The sequence below is a fragment of the Balaenoptera borealis genome (assembly GCF_965194805.1).
Source record: "Balaenoptera borealis genome assembly, chromosome: 2".
NCBI classification, from domain to species: domain Eukaryota; kingdom Metazoa; phylum Chordata; class Mammalia; order Artiodactyla; family Balaenopteridae; genus Balaenoptera; species Balaenoptera borealis.
Window position 1 is genome coordinate 157,700,853 of NC_138867.1, and position 14,229 is coordinate 157,715,081.

Here is a 14,229-nt window from a genome sequence, read left to right on the forward strand (position 1 = left end):
GGCTTCCTCTAGTTGTGGCAGGCAAGGGCCACTCTTCATTGCGGTGCGCGGGCCTCTCACTAACGCGGCCTCTCTTGTTGCGGAGCACAGGCTCCAGACGCGCAGGCTCAGTAGTTGTGACTCACGGGCCTAGCTGCTCCGCGGCATGTGGGATCTTCCCAAACCAGGGCTCAAACCCATGTGCCCTGCATTGGCAGGCAGATTCTCAACCACTGTGCCACCAGGGAAGCCCTGATATTAGTCTTTGATAGTTTTCTTTCTGGCAACATCAAGGTGTCCCAGACCTCTCTTGTATGTTTCTTGACTTGGAATCAGCTGTTCCTCTAATAAATTTCCCACTGAAAGGATTCCCTGCTTCACTAGTCAGTCCTCAGCCCAGTTGGCCCTGTTCTTCTTTCAGTGGAAGTGGTATTTAAAAACCATGATCTGATTACTAGGTGCATTCATTTCTGTTGGGGTGTTGTTGCTTCTAAGCCTTTACAGTGGACAAAGCCAGGAAGTATGGATTTTTAAAAAAAAAAAAAAAATCACAGGTTCATGTCAGTATTTCTAATTCATATTTAACATTACAGGATTTTTATTTGAATTCTTTGGTTTTATACTTGAATATCATTCACATATGCTGAAAATCTTGGCTCCTAAAGAAGTAACTTAATTACTTAATTTGATTATCATATAGTATATATAAAATAGTTTCAAAATTACACCAATGTAACTACTAACCATAAGGTTTTTGAATGCAGTTTAGGATTTCTTTGCTGCTTTATTTGTTCTTAGAACAAATAAAGAACAACATGCTGTTTTCTGTGGTCACTTGAAATTATTTCCTCTGGTGGTTATCAATTTGTTATACAGTTAGATTAAGATGATTTATTTTGTGTTCAATTTATAGTAATTTTTTTTTTTTGGCTACATTTTTTGGAATATGTAAAACATTTCCAGAGTCAAAATTTATGTAAGATACATTCATAAAAATCTATATCCTTCCAGTGTTTCATTGTGCAAATATAAGCAAATACATTGTGTGTGTGTGTGTTTGTGTGTGTATCCATCCTTCCCTGACACACACAGCTATTACAGAAGAGATATCATATTACATATGCTATTCTGTACCTTGCTCTTTTTCGCTGAACAATATATCCTATCAGTGTATAGAGATCTTCCTTAATTCTTTTTATAGCCATTGATATCCTTTTGCATTATTTCCAGTCTTTTGTTCTGTTTTTTATTTTTTATAAATTTATTTATTTATTTTTGGCTGCATTGGGTCTTCATTGCTGCGCACGGGCTTTCTCTTGTTGCGGCAAGCGGGGGCTACTCTTCGTTGCGGTGTGCGGGCTTCTCATTGCAGTGGCTTCTCTTGTTGCGGAGCACGGGCTCTAGGTGTGCGGGCTTCAGTAGTTGTGGCACTCAGGCTCAGTAGTTGTGGCTCTCGGGGTCTAGAGCGCAGGCTCAGTAGTTGTGGCACACGGGCTTAGTTGCTCCGCAGCATGTGGGATCTTCCCGGAGCAGGGCTCAAATCCCTGTCCCCTGCATTGGCAGGCGGATTCTTAACCACTGCGCCACCAGGGAAGTCCAGTCTTTTGTTATTACTGATAAAGCCACAGTGCCATCCTGTGCGTTGACATTTTGTATTTTTACCAGTTTTCTTTAGATTAGAGTCCTTGAAAAATAGAATCTCTGTGTTAAAGGTATAAATACTTTTTCCACGTATTACTACATGCCCTTCTATAGGGATTGTACCATTTTTGCATTTCTACCAACAGTGTATGTGAATTTCTATTTCCTCACAGCCTGGATTTTTGCCAGCCTGATAGGTAGGCAGCCTTTTTTTTTCCTTAGAGTTCTGTCTACCTAAAGGGGTTTTGATTCCCTTTTATATAGATTTTTTTTAAAAAATCTGATTCATATATATATATATATATATATAAAACCTCCCTCCCCCATTTTTTCCCCATCAAGTTCTGTTTTCTGTCCTTCCTCTTAACTATAGTGAATGTTAGGTGGTGGTATTGATTGGGGTTTAAAGCTGAGAACCTCAGGCCTCTCAGAGTGAGATCTTCATTCTAGCATTGCCTTTCACTTACCTTCTCTGAGCCTCATTTCCGTCTCTTACCATAAGTAAAGGGGGCCCACAGTGAATAACACTGTGTGTGTGGATCTGGTGTTATTTGCCCGTTCTTTTCAGTTTCATGTGTCTGTAACCTGAATGATGAATGCCTAATGTTTGCACTCTGGTCCACAGCACAAACTAGGACTGCTTGAAACCCTTATGTTAACAGTTGTTCCTTTAAAAGCAGAAGGGCAGGAAATAGAGCACAGCCAGGTGGCCCTAGTTATGAGCATCATGTCACAGTGATTCCATGTTTGAGGTAGTGATTGTGGTAGTACCGTACCTCTAGGCCTATGGAGTTACCACATCAGGAGATCTAATCTAATCTAATCCTAACATTGGAACAAACAGAACTCACTCTCTCTTTTTTTTTTTTTTAATTTATTTATTTATTTTTGGCTGTGTAGGGTCTTCGTTGCTGCGCGTGGGCTTTTCTCTAGTTGTGGCGAGTGGGGGCTACTCTTCATTGTGGTGCGCGGGCTTCTCATTGTGGTGGCTTCTCTTGTTGCAGAGCATGGGCTCTAGGCGCGCGGGCATCAGTAGTTGTGGCATGTGGGCTCAGTAGTTGTGGCTTGCGGGCTCTAGAGCGCAGGCTCAGTAGTTGTGGCGCACGGGTTTAGTTACTCCGCGGCATGTGGGATCTTCCCGGACCAGGGCTCGAACCCATGTCCCCTGCATTGGCAGGCGGATTCTTAACCACTGCACCACCAGGGAAGCCCATAAACAGAACTCTTAAGACAGGACCTCACTTTTCTTGGTGGTAAAATTCAAAGAAGGAGCTAAATTCCCTTAGAACTTTGAACTTGTACACAACTGTGGGATGATAAAGGAGTGCAGAAACCAGATTTAGGCCTGTCCTCAGCTGGTAAGGAAAAGTGTTCAATTCTGTATGTGATTCTTTAAGAGGCCAGATTTGGAAAGTAGGAGGTGTAAGCCAGGCATGGTATTCAGCAGAGAAAAATGAGGAGCAGTCATGAAAGCTTTCAAACGATAATTCTATACAGATGAAATTGAATTGATCCTGAACAACACGGTTAAACAGCTAGCCGGTCCTTTGCTACTTTAAACACTTTAATTGCCATGATTTTCTTTCATATGTTGATAGGCTAAGTTATAGCACATTATGTTTATTGGCTGGAAATCTTACCCAGTACTTCGAAGAACTATGTTCACTCCATCTCTGCCCCCTGTCAACCTTGGCTGCCTCTAGAGCCTCGATTTCTGAGATGCTTATGGAACTATCACATCAAGGTTGTTGTTTTTCCGATGTCCCATTTTCCTACAGCTTTGGTGGTGTGATGCTTGTATAGAATCTCCTTGGAATGGCTTCAGACCAGTGTTCTGTAAGTTAGTTGGTTAACCACATCATGGTGATATGTTTAGATAAGCCTGTATGGTTTACCGCAGTCCTAAAAGGGCAGGCATTCCATTTTATTACAAAATCTGGACCGGAGAGGAATAGACTATTGGTAATTAGGCCTCTGCCCTGAGGAAGCTGTTTTTCTATGCATTCCAAAAATATTTGAGTGTCACGAGGTACATAGTACTGAGTGGGGATTTCAGAGGAGGCTGTGGACTCTGAAGGGGTTCGTGATCTGTTGAGAGGTTGGAATTAAGCCATACTTGTGAAAAGTTAAAACAGTGCAAGGTGTTTTATGGTTAAAAAGCCTGTCACAGTGTTCCCTGTCACCTAGAACCCATTCGATCGCTTCTTTCTCCTCTTCCTTGAATCCAGTTAAGCCTGTAATGTCACTTGTGTCTGCCTCTGTACTCTGTTCCTCTGTCGGGGACCCTACTATCTGACCCAGTCACTGCGGCTCTGAATTACTGCAGTGGCTCCTCGTCACGTCTGCCTGCCTCTACACTCAAGGTATCTACAAACCACCACCCTGTTTATCTTCCTGACATAGCACTTCCTGAAACACATCCTGCTTGCCCCAGAAACTTTGAGTAGCTCTCCATGGGCTACAACAGGGCTTTTTCTTAAACCCAAGGTCCCTGATTTTAATGGGTACGTGCCGCTTGGAATGCTGTATGTAACGTGTTGTCAGCACAGCTTGTCAGGGTCACCAAAGGTCCCATGAGCCACAAAAGATAAGAATGACTAGTCTGCAGATTCTGTCCCACTTTCTAACTTGGTGGTCAAGGCCTGCCTTGTCTGCCTTCCAACCACCTTCGCCGCTCTCTGCACAACTTTCCTCCGTGACCTACTAGTTCCAGCCATACCATTTTCATGCTCTTGACCTAATTAGCTTTACTTAGCTTTTCCTGCCTCACTCCCCTACCGCAGTCGTTAATGTAGAAAGCAGGTTAGTAAACGCACTATTCAGCGAACATTCTGGTTTCTTGTCTCCACTCGCCCATTCTCTCTTAATTCTTTCTGATGTTTTCTCTAAGTGTCCAGCTTGCAAATCCTTGCACTTCCTTTCCTGACCACTTGGCTTCCCAGAGATCTCTTCTCTCCTAAATGTATTTAGCTCTGCTGTTTTTGCCTTGAATTGTGAAACACTCAGGCCTTTATAGGTTGCTTAAATACCTCTTGTAGTTGATCTCCTACAATAAATACATACCTTACCATGAGAGTAAAGAAGGAATTATTTTGCAAAGTTATCTGAAATGAAAAAATAAAGATAAAAATGAGACCTCTTCTTTTTTGTTTAAAAAATATATATATTCACTCATCATCCTTCCCTGAACAGATTTCTTGATTCTAGCCTTAATATTTTTATGTTGTCTTCATTCTCAGTTTTATCTGAAAGTAGCCTTGTGATTCCTTTATTTTACAAAATGAGAACATGGACCCTTTGGCTGAGTTCCCCACCTCCACCCCAGAATGGCTCTTGCATATCAGAGAGATGATTAGAATATGTGCTTCTTTAATTCACTCCAGAATCAAACCACAAGTCTATGCCATAGAACATAATGCTTGTTCACATTAATCTTAAACTGGTATCACTGAGCTTGAGGGAAAATTATTCCCTCTTTCTGTGTGGTTTTTCACAAGTGAAGACCTGTTTTCCCCTTCTGTGATTGTTCATTCATCCAGAAAGGCCTAAACAGTGAGGAAGTCTGACCATATGCTGTTTTTTAAAAATTAATTTATTATTTTTGGCTGCGTTGGGTCTTCATTGCTGCACGCAGGCTTTCTCTAGTTGCGACTAGCAGGGGCTACTCTTCAACGCAGTTTGCAGTCTTCTCATTGCGGTAGCTTCTCTTGTTGTGGAGCATGGGCTCTAGGTGCACAGGCTTCAGCAGTTGCAGCAGGTGGGCTCAGTAGTTGCGGCATGCGGGCCCTAGAGCGTGCAGGCTTCAGTAGTTGTGGCGTGCGGGCTCTAGAGCGCAGGCTCAGTAGTTGTGGTGCACGGGCTTAGTTGCTCCGTGACTTGTGGGATCTTCCCGGACCAGGGCTCAAACCCATGTCCCTTGCATTAGCAGGCGGATTCTTAACCATTGCGCCACCAGGGAAGTCCCCTGACCATATGCTCTTCATAGGAACTTCACGCACAAAACATTTGGATTCACTGCTTCACATATTCTCAAGTAAATTAATAACCTGCCTGGAACTCAGGTCTGTGCAGAGGGCTGTTCTGCTGGCCTAAGGAAGAGAAGAGAAAATGATCATGAGATTAGAGGAAAGGTTGGTTCGTGGTTCATGAAGCCATGGAAGAAACCGATAGCTCTGGTCATTGCCCCTACCTAGCCTGCTACGGTTATTTTCCTTAGTACGTGGTAAAAATGGTCCTCTAATTACATCTTCAGTTGACTGTTTGCACTGTCCTGCCCTAGTGGGTCCCCAGCAGTCTGGTGCTTTCCACCATGGAGGGCGGCTGGCCTGCCCAGCTTGCTCCAGTAAGATTTACCAGCAGTCTTATGTCTGCTTCTGGGCGGCTGGCCTCCCCAGCTTGCTCCAGTAAGATTTACCAGCAGTCTCATGTCTGCTTCTGGGCACCTTGGCCCCGGAGCCTTGGGAAACCCGCCATTTAATCACCCGGCACTGGGGATTCTCCAGGGTGTGTGCCCACTGGCTTGGGAAATCGCAAGGGCCCGTGTGGTCTCCCTGTGGGCTTTGCGACCTCCAGCCTTCCAGACCTGCCTGCTACAGCCGTGCCTCATCCCCACTTAACTAGCCCCTCACTCCACCTGCACCTCCCTCAACACCCTGGCAAATGGTGGGCCACAACCAGCTTGATTTCTTATCTACTAAATCGAGGCTTGTGTGGAAATCACCTCTTAAAGACACTATTTAACTTTTATTTTCTCTTTATTTTTTCTCTTTAACTTCAAAAGTAGCACATGTGGCTTTATTTATAAAGACGTTATACAGTAAGCTTTGCGTGAAGGAGTTACGCGACCGCTGTTAGCAGTCTGATGTTTGAAGATACCTATTTTAAATGTTTGCCAGCTCTGCAAAGGTGGTGTTGCAGCATTAAGCTTCTAGAAGAAGAAATTCTCCTTTGTCACCTACACTTGGGGTGGCAAGAACGGTGAGCCATCTCGAGTAGCAAGGGGCCTGCTCTTTAGGAGTCTGACTCAGGGACCAGCTTGCCGGCCTGTGGGAGCGGAAGTGCAAATACAGAGTCTTGAAGCCCAAGGGAACTTGTCAGGTCCCAGTGCAGCGGGTCTCAGTCAGCTCCACTCTTCCTGCTTTCTATGACACCGTCAAACCGGGACTTGGGATCCTCAGTTTAGCATTGTCCTTGGTAACTGGACTTATTGTCACAGCCCTGCAAAACCTGCCCGAACTTGCACGTTAACTGAGCCCACTTTCATTTAGGGAGCATCTGTGTATTTAAAATTATTGGCCTGGTTGACTTTCTTGGTGTTACCCTTTTGCCCTCCTGAGGTTGGTGGAAAGGCCCAGTTACTGGAACGGTTTTGTTTTGCAGGTCACAAAGAGAACTCCTCTAGATGCAAAATCACCTCCATACCCAGACCACCTTCCTTGACTCGCCCACTTTGGCTGTCAGCTGCCTTAAACGTTCCCACCACATTTGAATATCTTATTCTACAATGCAGTATTTTTTCCTGTCACCTTTTTTATACTTTGATGAATGATGTGCCTATTGAATCTAAACTGTGCTGCCCCTATAAAATGTTTATGTACTCTTCGGAGATAGAAAATGCTGTTGTTCTGAGAAATAACATTAGTCTCCTTGGAAACTGTGGATTTTTGAAGATGGCTCCTGCCTGCTCACAACATGAGAATCAGCGAAGTGTTTAAAAACTGTTACATGATAGTAAGACTCCAGTGGGGCAGTCAGTAGGAGAACATGTTCAGAGGGAAAATCTGTCCCACCAGAATTATACCAAAGTATATTTTCAGGATGAATTTCTTATTTCTGCCCTCCTTTGGAATAAATTATTTTTCTGCTCTCTATGGAAATCTGGTTTCGGTGTTTGTTAAGCTCATTTCTGTAAGCTCTTCTGTCTCTGGATAATGCCTTTTTGAAAAATGATTTTGTAGTCCAAACGTAGCTTGGATGGATTAACCTGGCTGTGTAGTTTGAGATACCTGAGGAGTCTGGTAAGTACTGTTCTTAATCATCCGGTAAACACCTGAGTGCTTGCTGTAGCCACTGGAGGAATCAAAGATGTGGAAATTGGGTCCCTGCAAATTCAAGAGCTGGAATGCTATTTGGGGAGGTATATAATTCAAGGCCGCGTTTGACCATTGTCCATAAACATGTGGTCATGATGCTAAGCAGGTAGAGGGGCGGTGCCAGCCACAGGGACGAGCCGGAACCAGCGGTTCCTTGTACCACCTCACTATCAGAAATAGGACTGAAACATCAAGTGGTTAAAAAGCCTGGGACGGGAACAATAATTCTGTGTTTCAGTAGCAGGCATCTCAATAATTCACTAACTTGGGGACTTTATTAGTTTTAAGAAATTTAAAATGAAAATGGATCTAAACTTTCACCAGCTCATGGCTCTTTGACAGCCAGCCAAGAATGGGTTTCCTGTTTTGCAGTTTGTACTTTTCTATTCCTCCCAAGCTATCTGAACTCATTGCTTTGCTATTCTTATGACCAAAGAGAGTTTCAAGTTGACCTAAGTCTCCCGCTTTCATTTCTTTCTTTTCCTTCTTTGCTTTCATTTTGAACTTAAAGTTTTTCCTGAGAGGCAACTCGGTACTTTACATTTCCAGCAAACAGGCTTCTTTAGCTAATTTCATGGAATCCAGAAAACACTGAAGATTTGATGTTGAGGGACCATAATGATACATGCTAACTCCATCATTTTATAGATGAGGAATCTCAGCCCAGACAGGGAGAGTTACTTGCCCAGTTTAACATAGCTGGTCAGAGGCAGATGGGGGAGTAGGATCCATGTTTTCTAATTTCCACTCTAGAGCGCTTCTTCCTTGTACCCTGCCTGTCTCAGAGTTCCACTGGCCAGGAGCCAGCTCTGGGGCTCGGGTGGGAGGAAAGAATTATGCCTTTGTGGATGATCAAGCTCTCTCTCATCAGAGCAACTTACTTGATCCTTAATTGTTATTTGTCATCTAAGAAAGCAATGCTGGTGGTTACTGTGGGTACATGAAAGGATGCCACAGTCTTTGAGTCCTGACCGCGGTTGGGGGAGCGTGACTTGAGTGCAGCTGAGTACCCAGATTCTTCAAGTCAGGCCCTACTGCCCATCATCACTGGCGGTCAGTCTGAAACCTTTCCAACTCCCACCCTGGACTGCTTCCCAGCAGACCACCATGGGTTTGAAGCTGAGCCTCAGGTCATCCCTAGTGTGGTGCTTCCCTTGAGTGTTGCTTTTGCCTGTCCCGAGTTCAGCACGGCATGAGCTGATAGGGAGCCTACATGGGTTCAGCACAGCAGACCTCGGCTGTGGCATGCTTGCAGCAGTGATGGAGGGCAGCTCTTGGGGGGCTCTTCTCATTCACGATCATGGTTTGACACATTTCCGATTTAATGGCATGGTTGAAGGCAGAGGTCACAACCCTGGCTGATCCAGGTCCCTGAGTTCTGCCTTATTCTGTCACTTTGTACGGATCCATTTTCGTACTTCTTGTTCGCTGTAAGACATTAGGGGGTAAACTGGATTACATTGCTTTTTACACTCGGGCTTGCTTGCCACTTGGTGGGATCCAATTCTTACAGATGGGTGAGGAAGATTTATGTGTTGGCTGCACTAACAGCAGTGGGAGACACAGGGACATGAGCACTGAAGGGCCTGGTGATGTGCCAGGGAGGTTTTGAAAATCCTGCTCAGTAAACTTTCTAGGGAGATAAAAGGCCCTAATAAGGCAGCAGACCAGGCCTGAATCTAGAGGGTTTTCTCCAAACCCTACTAGGACTCACTCCTAATGAGGCCTCAGTATAAAGCCTGTGAAGAAGAAAGGAGCTCATTTCCTAGCCAGATTGGAGATCAAAGACCACCCCTCCCTGCCCAAAGACTGATTGCAAGCTCCTATCGGCCAGGTAAACTCAGATATATGTTTTCTCCTCACCTCCTCCCTAATAATTGAACCATTTTGTTAAAACGACCCAGCATCTGAGATGGATGCCTGTGAGTCCTGTTTCTTTCGACAGTGCCCTTGCTCCAGTGCTTGTCAGGGCCCAGATTGGAAGGAGCACCATCCGGCGCTTTAAAAGGATACTGGAAGTGTTTCTCTCCTCCAAAGCCCCGGTGAACATGGTGTGGCCTGGATGATCATCAGACTAGGAGAAGCCCTAGCTTTGCAATTATTCCATCACTTGCTAGTTATGTGACTTGGGTAAAATCATTTAATATCTGAGCCTCAGTTTTTTCATCTATAAAATGGGGATAATACCTGACCATTCTGCTATGTGAGGTTGTTACCAAATGTGGTGGTGAAGGTGATTTGTAAATTATAATAATACACAAAGGGTATTTTTCAAAGAAATGGTAAAATCCCTAGGACCCCACTGACAGTACTTTTCTATGAAGATAGGCCCCAGAGGGGCAGCCAACTGATTTTTTTTTTTTAAGCATATGGTTTCCCTTTTGTTTTAGTCATTTGTACTTGGGTTACAGAAAAATAAAAGGCACACACCAGGATCCAGGCCTGATCTCTGAGCAGGGAGATGGATCTCTTAGAAACAATCATAGCATAAGTGTCTAGACCACATCCTTCCTGCCCTTCCAGGCTCTACCAGCTCGTATACCAGAACGGGAGTATTTCTGGCATGCTTTTGAAGATGTAGTTCAAGGGTCATTGGTTTCTTTTAACATTGTTTTTGTTGTTTTCTTTAAACATATGATGTCTGTACCCTTATCACTGACCCAACAATTTTTTATTATATCTTCCTTTGGTGTTGCTTCACAAGTGGCACCTTCTTATTTATTCAGGCCAGTTTTTTTTTTTTTTTTAAGCACTGGTAGGTGTTCTGCCATGTGGAGGGAAATTTAGAATTGAGAAATTATTTTAAACTGTTGCTCGGACTCATGGAAGATTTGGCCCTGGATTTCATCTTCCAAAAATTTGAAGTCAGTTGCTCCTTTATCAACTATATTTAAATTACATTAAAAAATATCTATCTGGGGCTTCCCTGGTGGCGCAGTGGTTGAGAATCTGCCTGCCAATGCAGGGGACACGGGTTCGAGCCCTGGTCTGGGAAGATCCCACATGCCGCGGAGCAACTGGGCCCGTGAGCCACAATTGCTGAGCCTGCGCGTCTGGAGCCTGTGCTCCGCAACAAGAGAGGCCGCGATAGTGAGAGGCCCGCGCATCGCGATGAAGAGTGGCCCCCGCTTGCCACAACTAGAGAAAGCCCTCGCACAGAAACGAAGACCCAACACAGCCATAAAATTAAAAAAATTAAAAAATTAAAAAAAAAAATCTATCTGGCATTTTAGAATGGTTTCGTCACCCCACCCCTCTATGCAAGAGCTCTCTTCTGTTTGGAGAACAAATGTATTTAAAATGGAGATGGACTCTGAAGTGAAAATTACGTATTACTTTTTCCCCTGTCCCTTTATTTCAGTTTTCTCTCAAGAATTGAATGTATGAAGTTAATTGTAGAAAATCCATAATTTTCTAAGGAAAAAAGCACAATGTAAAATGCTGTCGTGAAGGATATTTTTTGTAGCAGAATTGATGGAAAGCAGCCTTAATGTTCAACAAAAGGAGATTCTTACATAAGCCATACTGCATCCAAATAAAGGAATATCCTGGTGCATTTAATAATTTTTTCCCCAAAATATATGCCTGGAAAACGAGATTGAAAAGACAAACAGCAGAACTCTTAACATTGCCTCTGGATGGTAAATGCAAATGATTTTAATTTTCTTTTTCCTTTTCAGCATTTTCTCCAATGAAGCTGTGATACTTGAGCAAAAAGAAGAAACAATAAGTTTCTTTAATAACAAAAGATAATAGGATATTATGTTAAGAGGGAAAAAAACCCACAGGATTTCAAACTTACATGCACAGAAAAAAACCTGATAGGAAATGGACCAAAATGTTGATTGTGATTATGTCTTTTACAACTTTGTGTACTTCCAAATTTTCCACAAAGAGCATGTTATTTTATAATCAGGGGAAAAATGGTGTTTTGCAGGGGAACATTGTCAGAATAGTATTAGTACTTCCTTCAAAGATTATATAACACACACACACACACACACACACACACACACACACACACACTTTTTTTTTTATTTTAAGAGTAATTCAGGGCCCAGGGAAATGAAGTCAGCTAGATTTATTAAAACACTGAAGCTATTCTGAATTGATGAAAATCCGCGAGTTCACACAGCAGTTCTGATTAACTGTTTGCACTGCGCAGGATGGAGTGCAGAGTGTTCAGCTTATAAAACGCCAGCCTCCCTCTGTATAGGTGCTCACAGTGACCGCGCGGTGAAATGAAAAGGGAGCATTGATTTTGATTCTGCCCACGTAGAAAAGTGGAAGCCTGGGGTATGAATGTTCTGGGGTCCCACACGGGTAGAAAAAGCCCCACTGTTCTTCCACTCCCAACTGCTCCAAGCAAGTCTTTCATTCAGGCTATGTTGCTGTTTCAGTTCAAAGCCCCTCCTTGTGAAATGTATTGGCCCTTTTTTCCCCACCTCCCACTACTTCTCCCCGGCCCCGCTTCCCAGGCCAACTCCAAAAAACAGGAGTATTCTAGCTGAGGATGCTCAACGACGAAGACTGCTACCCACGTGAATCCAGCCAAGCTTCTATTTAAGTTGCCATCAGGGTTTTGACATGGTTTCCATAGTTTCTTTCCACTGTCCAAAGTGTGGTACTGCTGTGGGCGCCACCCCAAAACGGAACGCAAGGAGCAGATGTTTTGTAAAAGTAAGTGCTGTGTCTGGGGAAGTGTCAGTTAAGAAGCTAAGTGTGACTTTGCAAGCCATGTAAGGTTTTCAGCAACATTCAACAAGTATTTCCAGCTCCTGTTCTTTGTCCTGATGTTACCTGCTTGAGACACTAGTAAGCGGAAGAAACTCAGCCTGTGATCTCCTCGAGCTGAGAGTTTAGCAATGGACCTCAGTGTAGGTGCAGTATCTTAGCAAGTACAGGTTGCTGGGTAAGAGAGCTAGGAACCCTCAACGAGTGGTGGAGGAAGGCTTTTTAAAGGAAATGACCTTTAAGGGGAAACCCAAAGGATGAATAAGAGCTAGGCAAACGGGAGTGAGTGAGGTGTTATAGGCCGATGAGTGATGAAGTTGTGGGAGTTGAGGAAAGGGAGAGGTGTCCTGGATTATGGGAATAGGAGTGAAATGAAGTCAGAGAAGTAGCTGCTCTGGGGCCATATTTATTAGCACATACAGATGGCTGATGGATGTCAGAGGTGGGGGGAGAGGTCAAGGATTACACCCAGGTTTCCTGCTGGCTGGACCATGGAACCTTTCACTGAGATACGGAGCCATGATGAGTTCAGTCATGGACAATGAGAGTTTGCAGGTGCCTGAGATATCCACATGGACATACCTAGTGGGCACTTTTTACATGGGCCTGGAGGTTGGGAAGGAGGACCAGGCTGGAGGTAGGGATGCTAGGCACCGGCATGGATATTACTGAAGCTATGGGTGTGGTTATGGGGGCTGAGAAGCAGTCTAGGCTGGAGACCTGAGAAGCACCCACTCTTAAGGGGTAGGCAGAGGAAGAGGATTCTGTCTATAAATGACATCATTAGTAAACCCTGTGGCTTAGACAATAGCACCACCTTCACCTCCAGCTTACCAAATATTTTCACATATGTTATCCAGTGAAGTAAGTGGGACACATTATTCCTATTCCACAGTTGGATAGATTGAGGTCAACAAAGGTTACGTGACTTAGCCAATTCCACCCAGAGGTCTACCTTTATGCTACATCAAAGGTCATCTCATTCCAAAGGTTTTTTTTGCCCCTTCAGCGGGTATGGTTACAGGGCCTCCAACCTTCCTACTCACCCACACCCAAGCCTCTTCCCATCTCTGAGATCCGGGAGCCCTTTTGCAACTGCTTTTTTTTAGTTTGTGTTTTTTCCTTCATTGTTATCAGTCCTATTGCTAATGATAATAGCTAGCACTTATGTAGCAGTTGGGTAAGCAAGACGTTCTAAATGCTTCACATATATTAACGTATTTAATCCCCATAACAACCCTGTTAGGTAAATACTACGATTATCCCTATTTTACAGATAAAAAAATTGAGGCCCAAGGCCACAAGCTGCTACATAGAGGTAAGAGGATTTAAACCCAGAGGAGTCTGATCGCAAGGTCCCGGGCTGCTGCTGAGCCTCCGTGGCATTTTGTCCCAGGGTAAATTTCCTCACGTGACCCTTCTGGGGTCTTGCAGTCTTGGCTGCTTCCCCATGGTTTGTTTCTATGGTACCTGCGGTAAAGGAGCAGCCCATACCTACACCTGCATGTCTGAGGGAGGGGGCATGCTTCCTGCTCTCCGCCGGCATTTCTGAAAAGCAGAATCACAAGTGGAATTTTCGGGCATAATGTAGCACATGCATAGAAAGTGCAGGTCTGGGCAAAGCATCGTCTCCTCTCTCACCTCCCTTTGCCTAGAACACCTCGCACCCTTCTCATCTTGCTGTGTTGACCGCCGAGTCAGGCCCTCGGGGCGCTTTCCTACCTCCTCCCTTCCTAAATTGTGCCCCCTCTGGGTTCCCACAGCAACTGTGGCTGATTCCTGT

At 44.2% G+C, this 14,229-nt stretch overlaps 1 protein-coding gene and 2 long non-coding RNA genes across 4 annotated transcripts in view; 1 reads left to right on the forward strand and 2 right to left on the reverse strand.

Annotated features, from left to right (window-relative positions):
* The window catches only part of ATP6V0E1 (ATPase H+ transporting V0 subunit e1), a 36,113-nt gene extending 28,617 nt beyond the window's left edge, over positions 1 to 7,496 (forward strand). The window contains exons 4-5 of one of the 2 annotated variants that reach the window (XR_014241689.1): positions 6,401 to 6,597; positions 7,000 to 7,496. The gene's annotated coding sequence lies outside the window, so the exon portion shown is untranslated. The remainder of the gene's footprint in view (positions 1 to 6,400; positions 6,598 to 6,999) is intronic. The other variant, XM_082381122.1, reaches the window with a different exon arrangement.
* Positions 1 to 14,229, reverse strand: part of LOC309623865 — a 543,116-nt gene that overhangs the window by 37,674 nt on the left and 491,213 nt on the right. The window lies entirely within an intron of this gene.
* LOC309623864 lies at positions 2,459 to 6,394 on the reverse strand. The gene is made up of 2 exons (XR_014241699.1): positions 6,063 to 6,394; positions 2,459 to 6,001 (listed from the first exon to the last, which is right to left on the reverse strand). It is a non-coding gene; the product is annotated as an uncharacterized lncRNA (long non-coding RNA).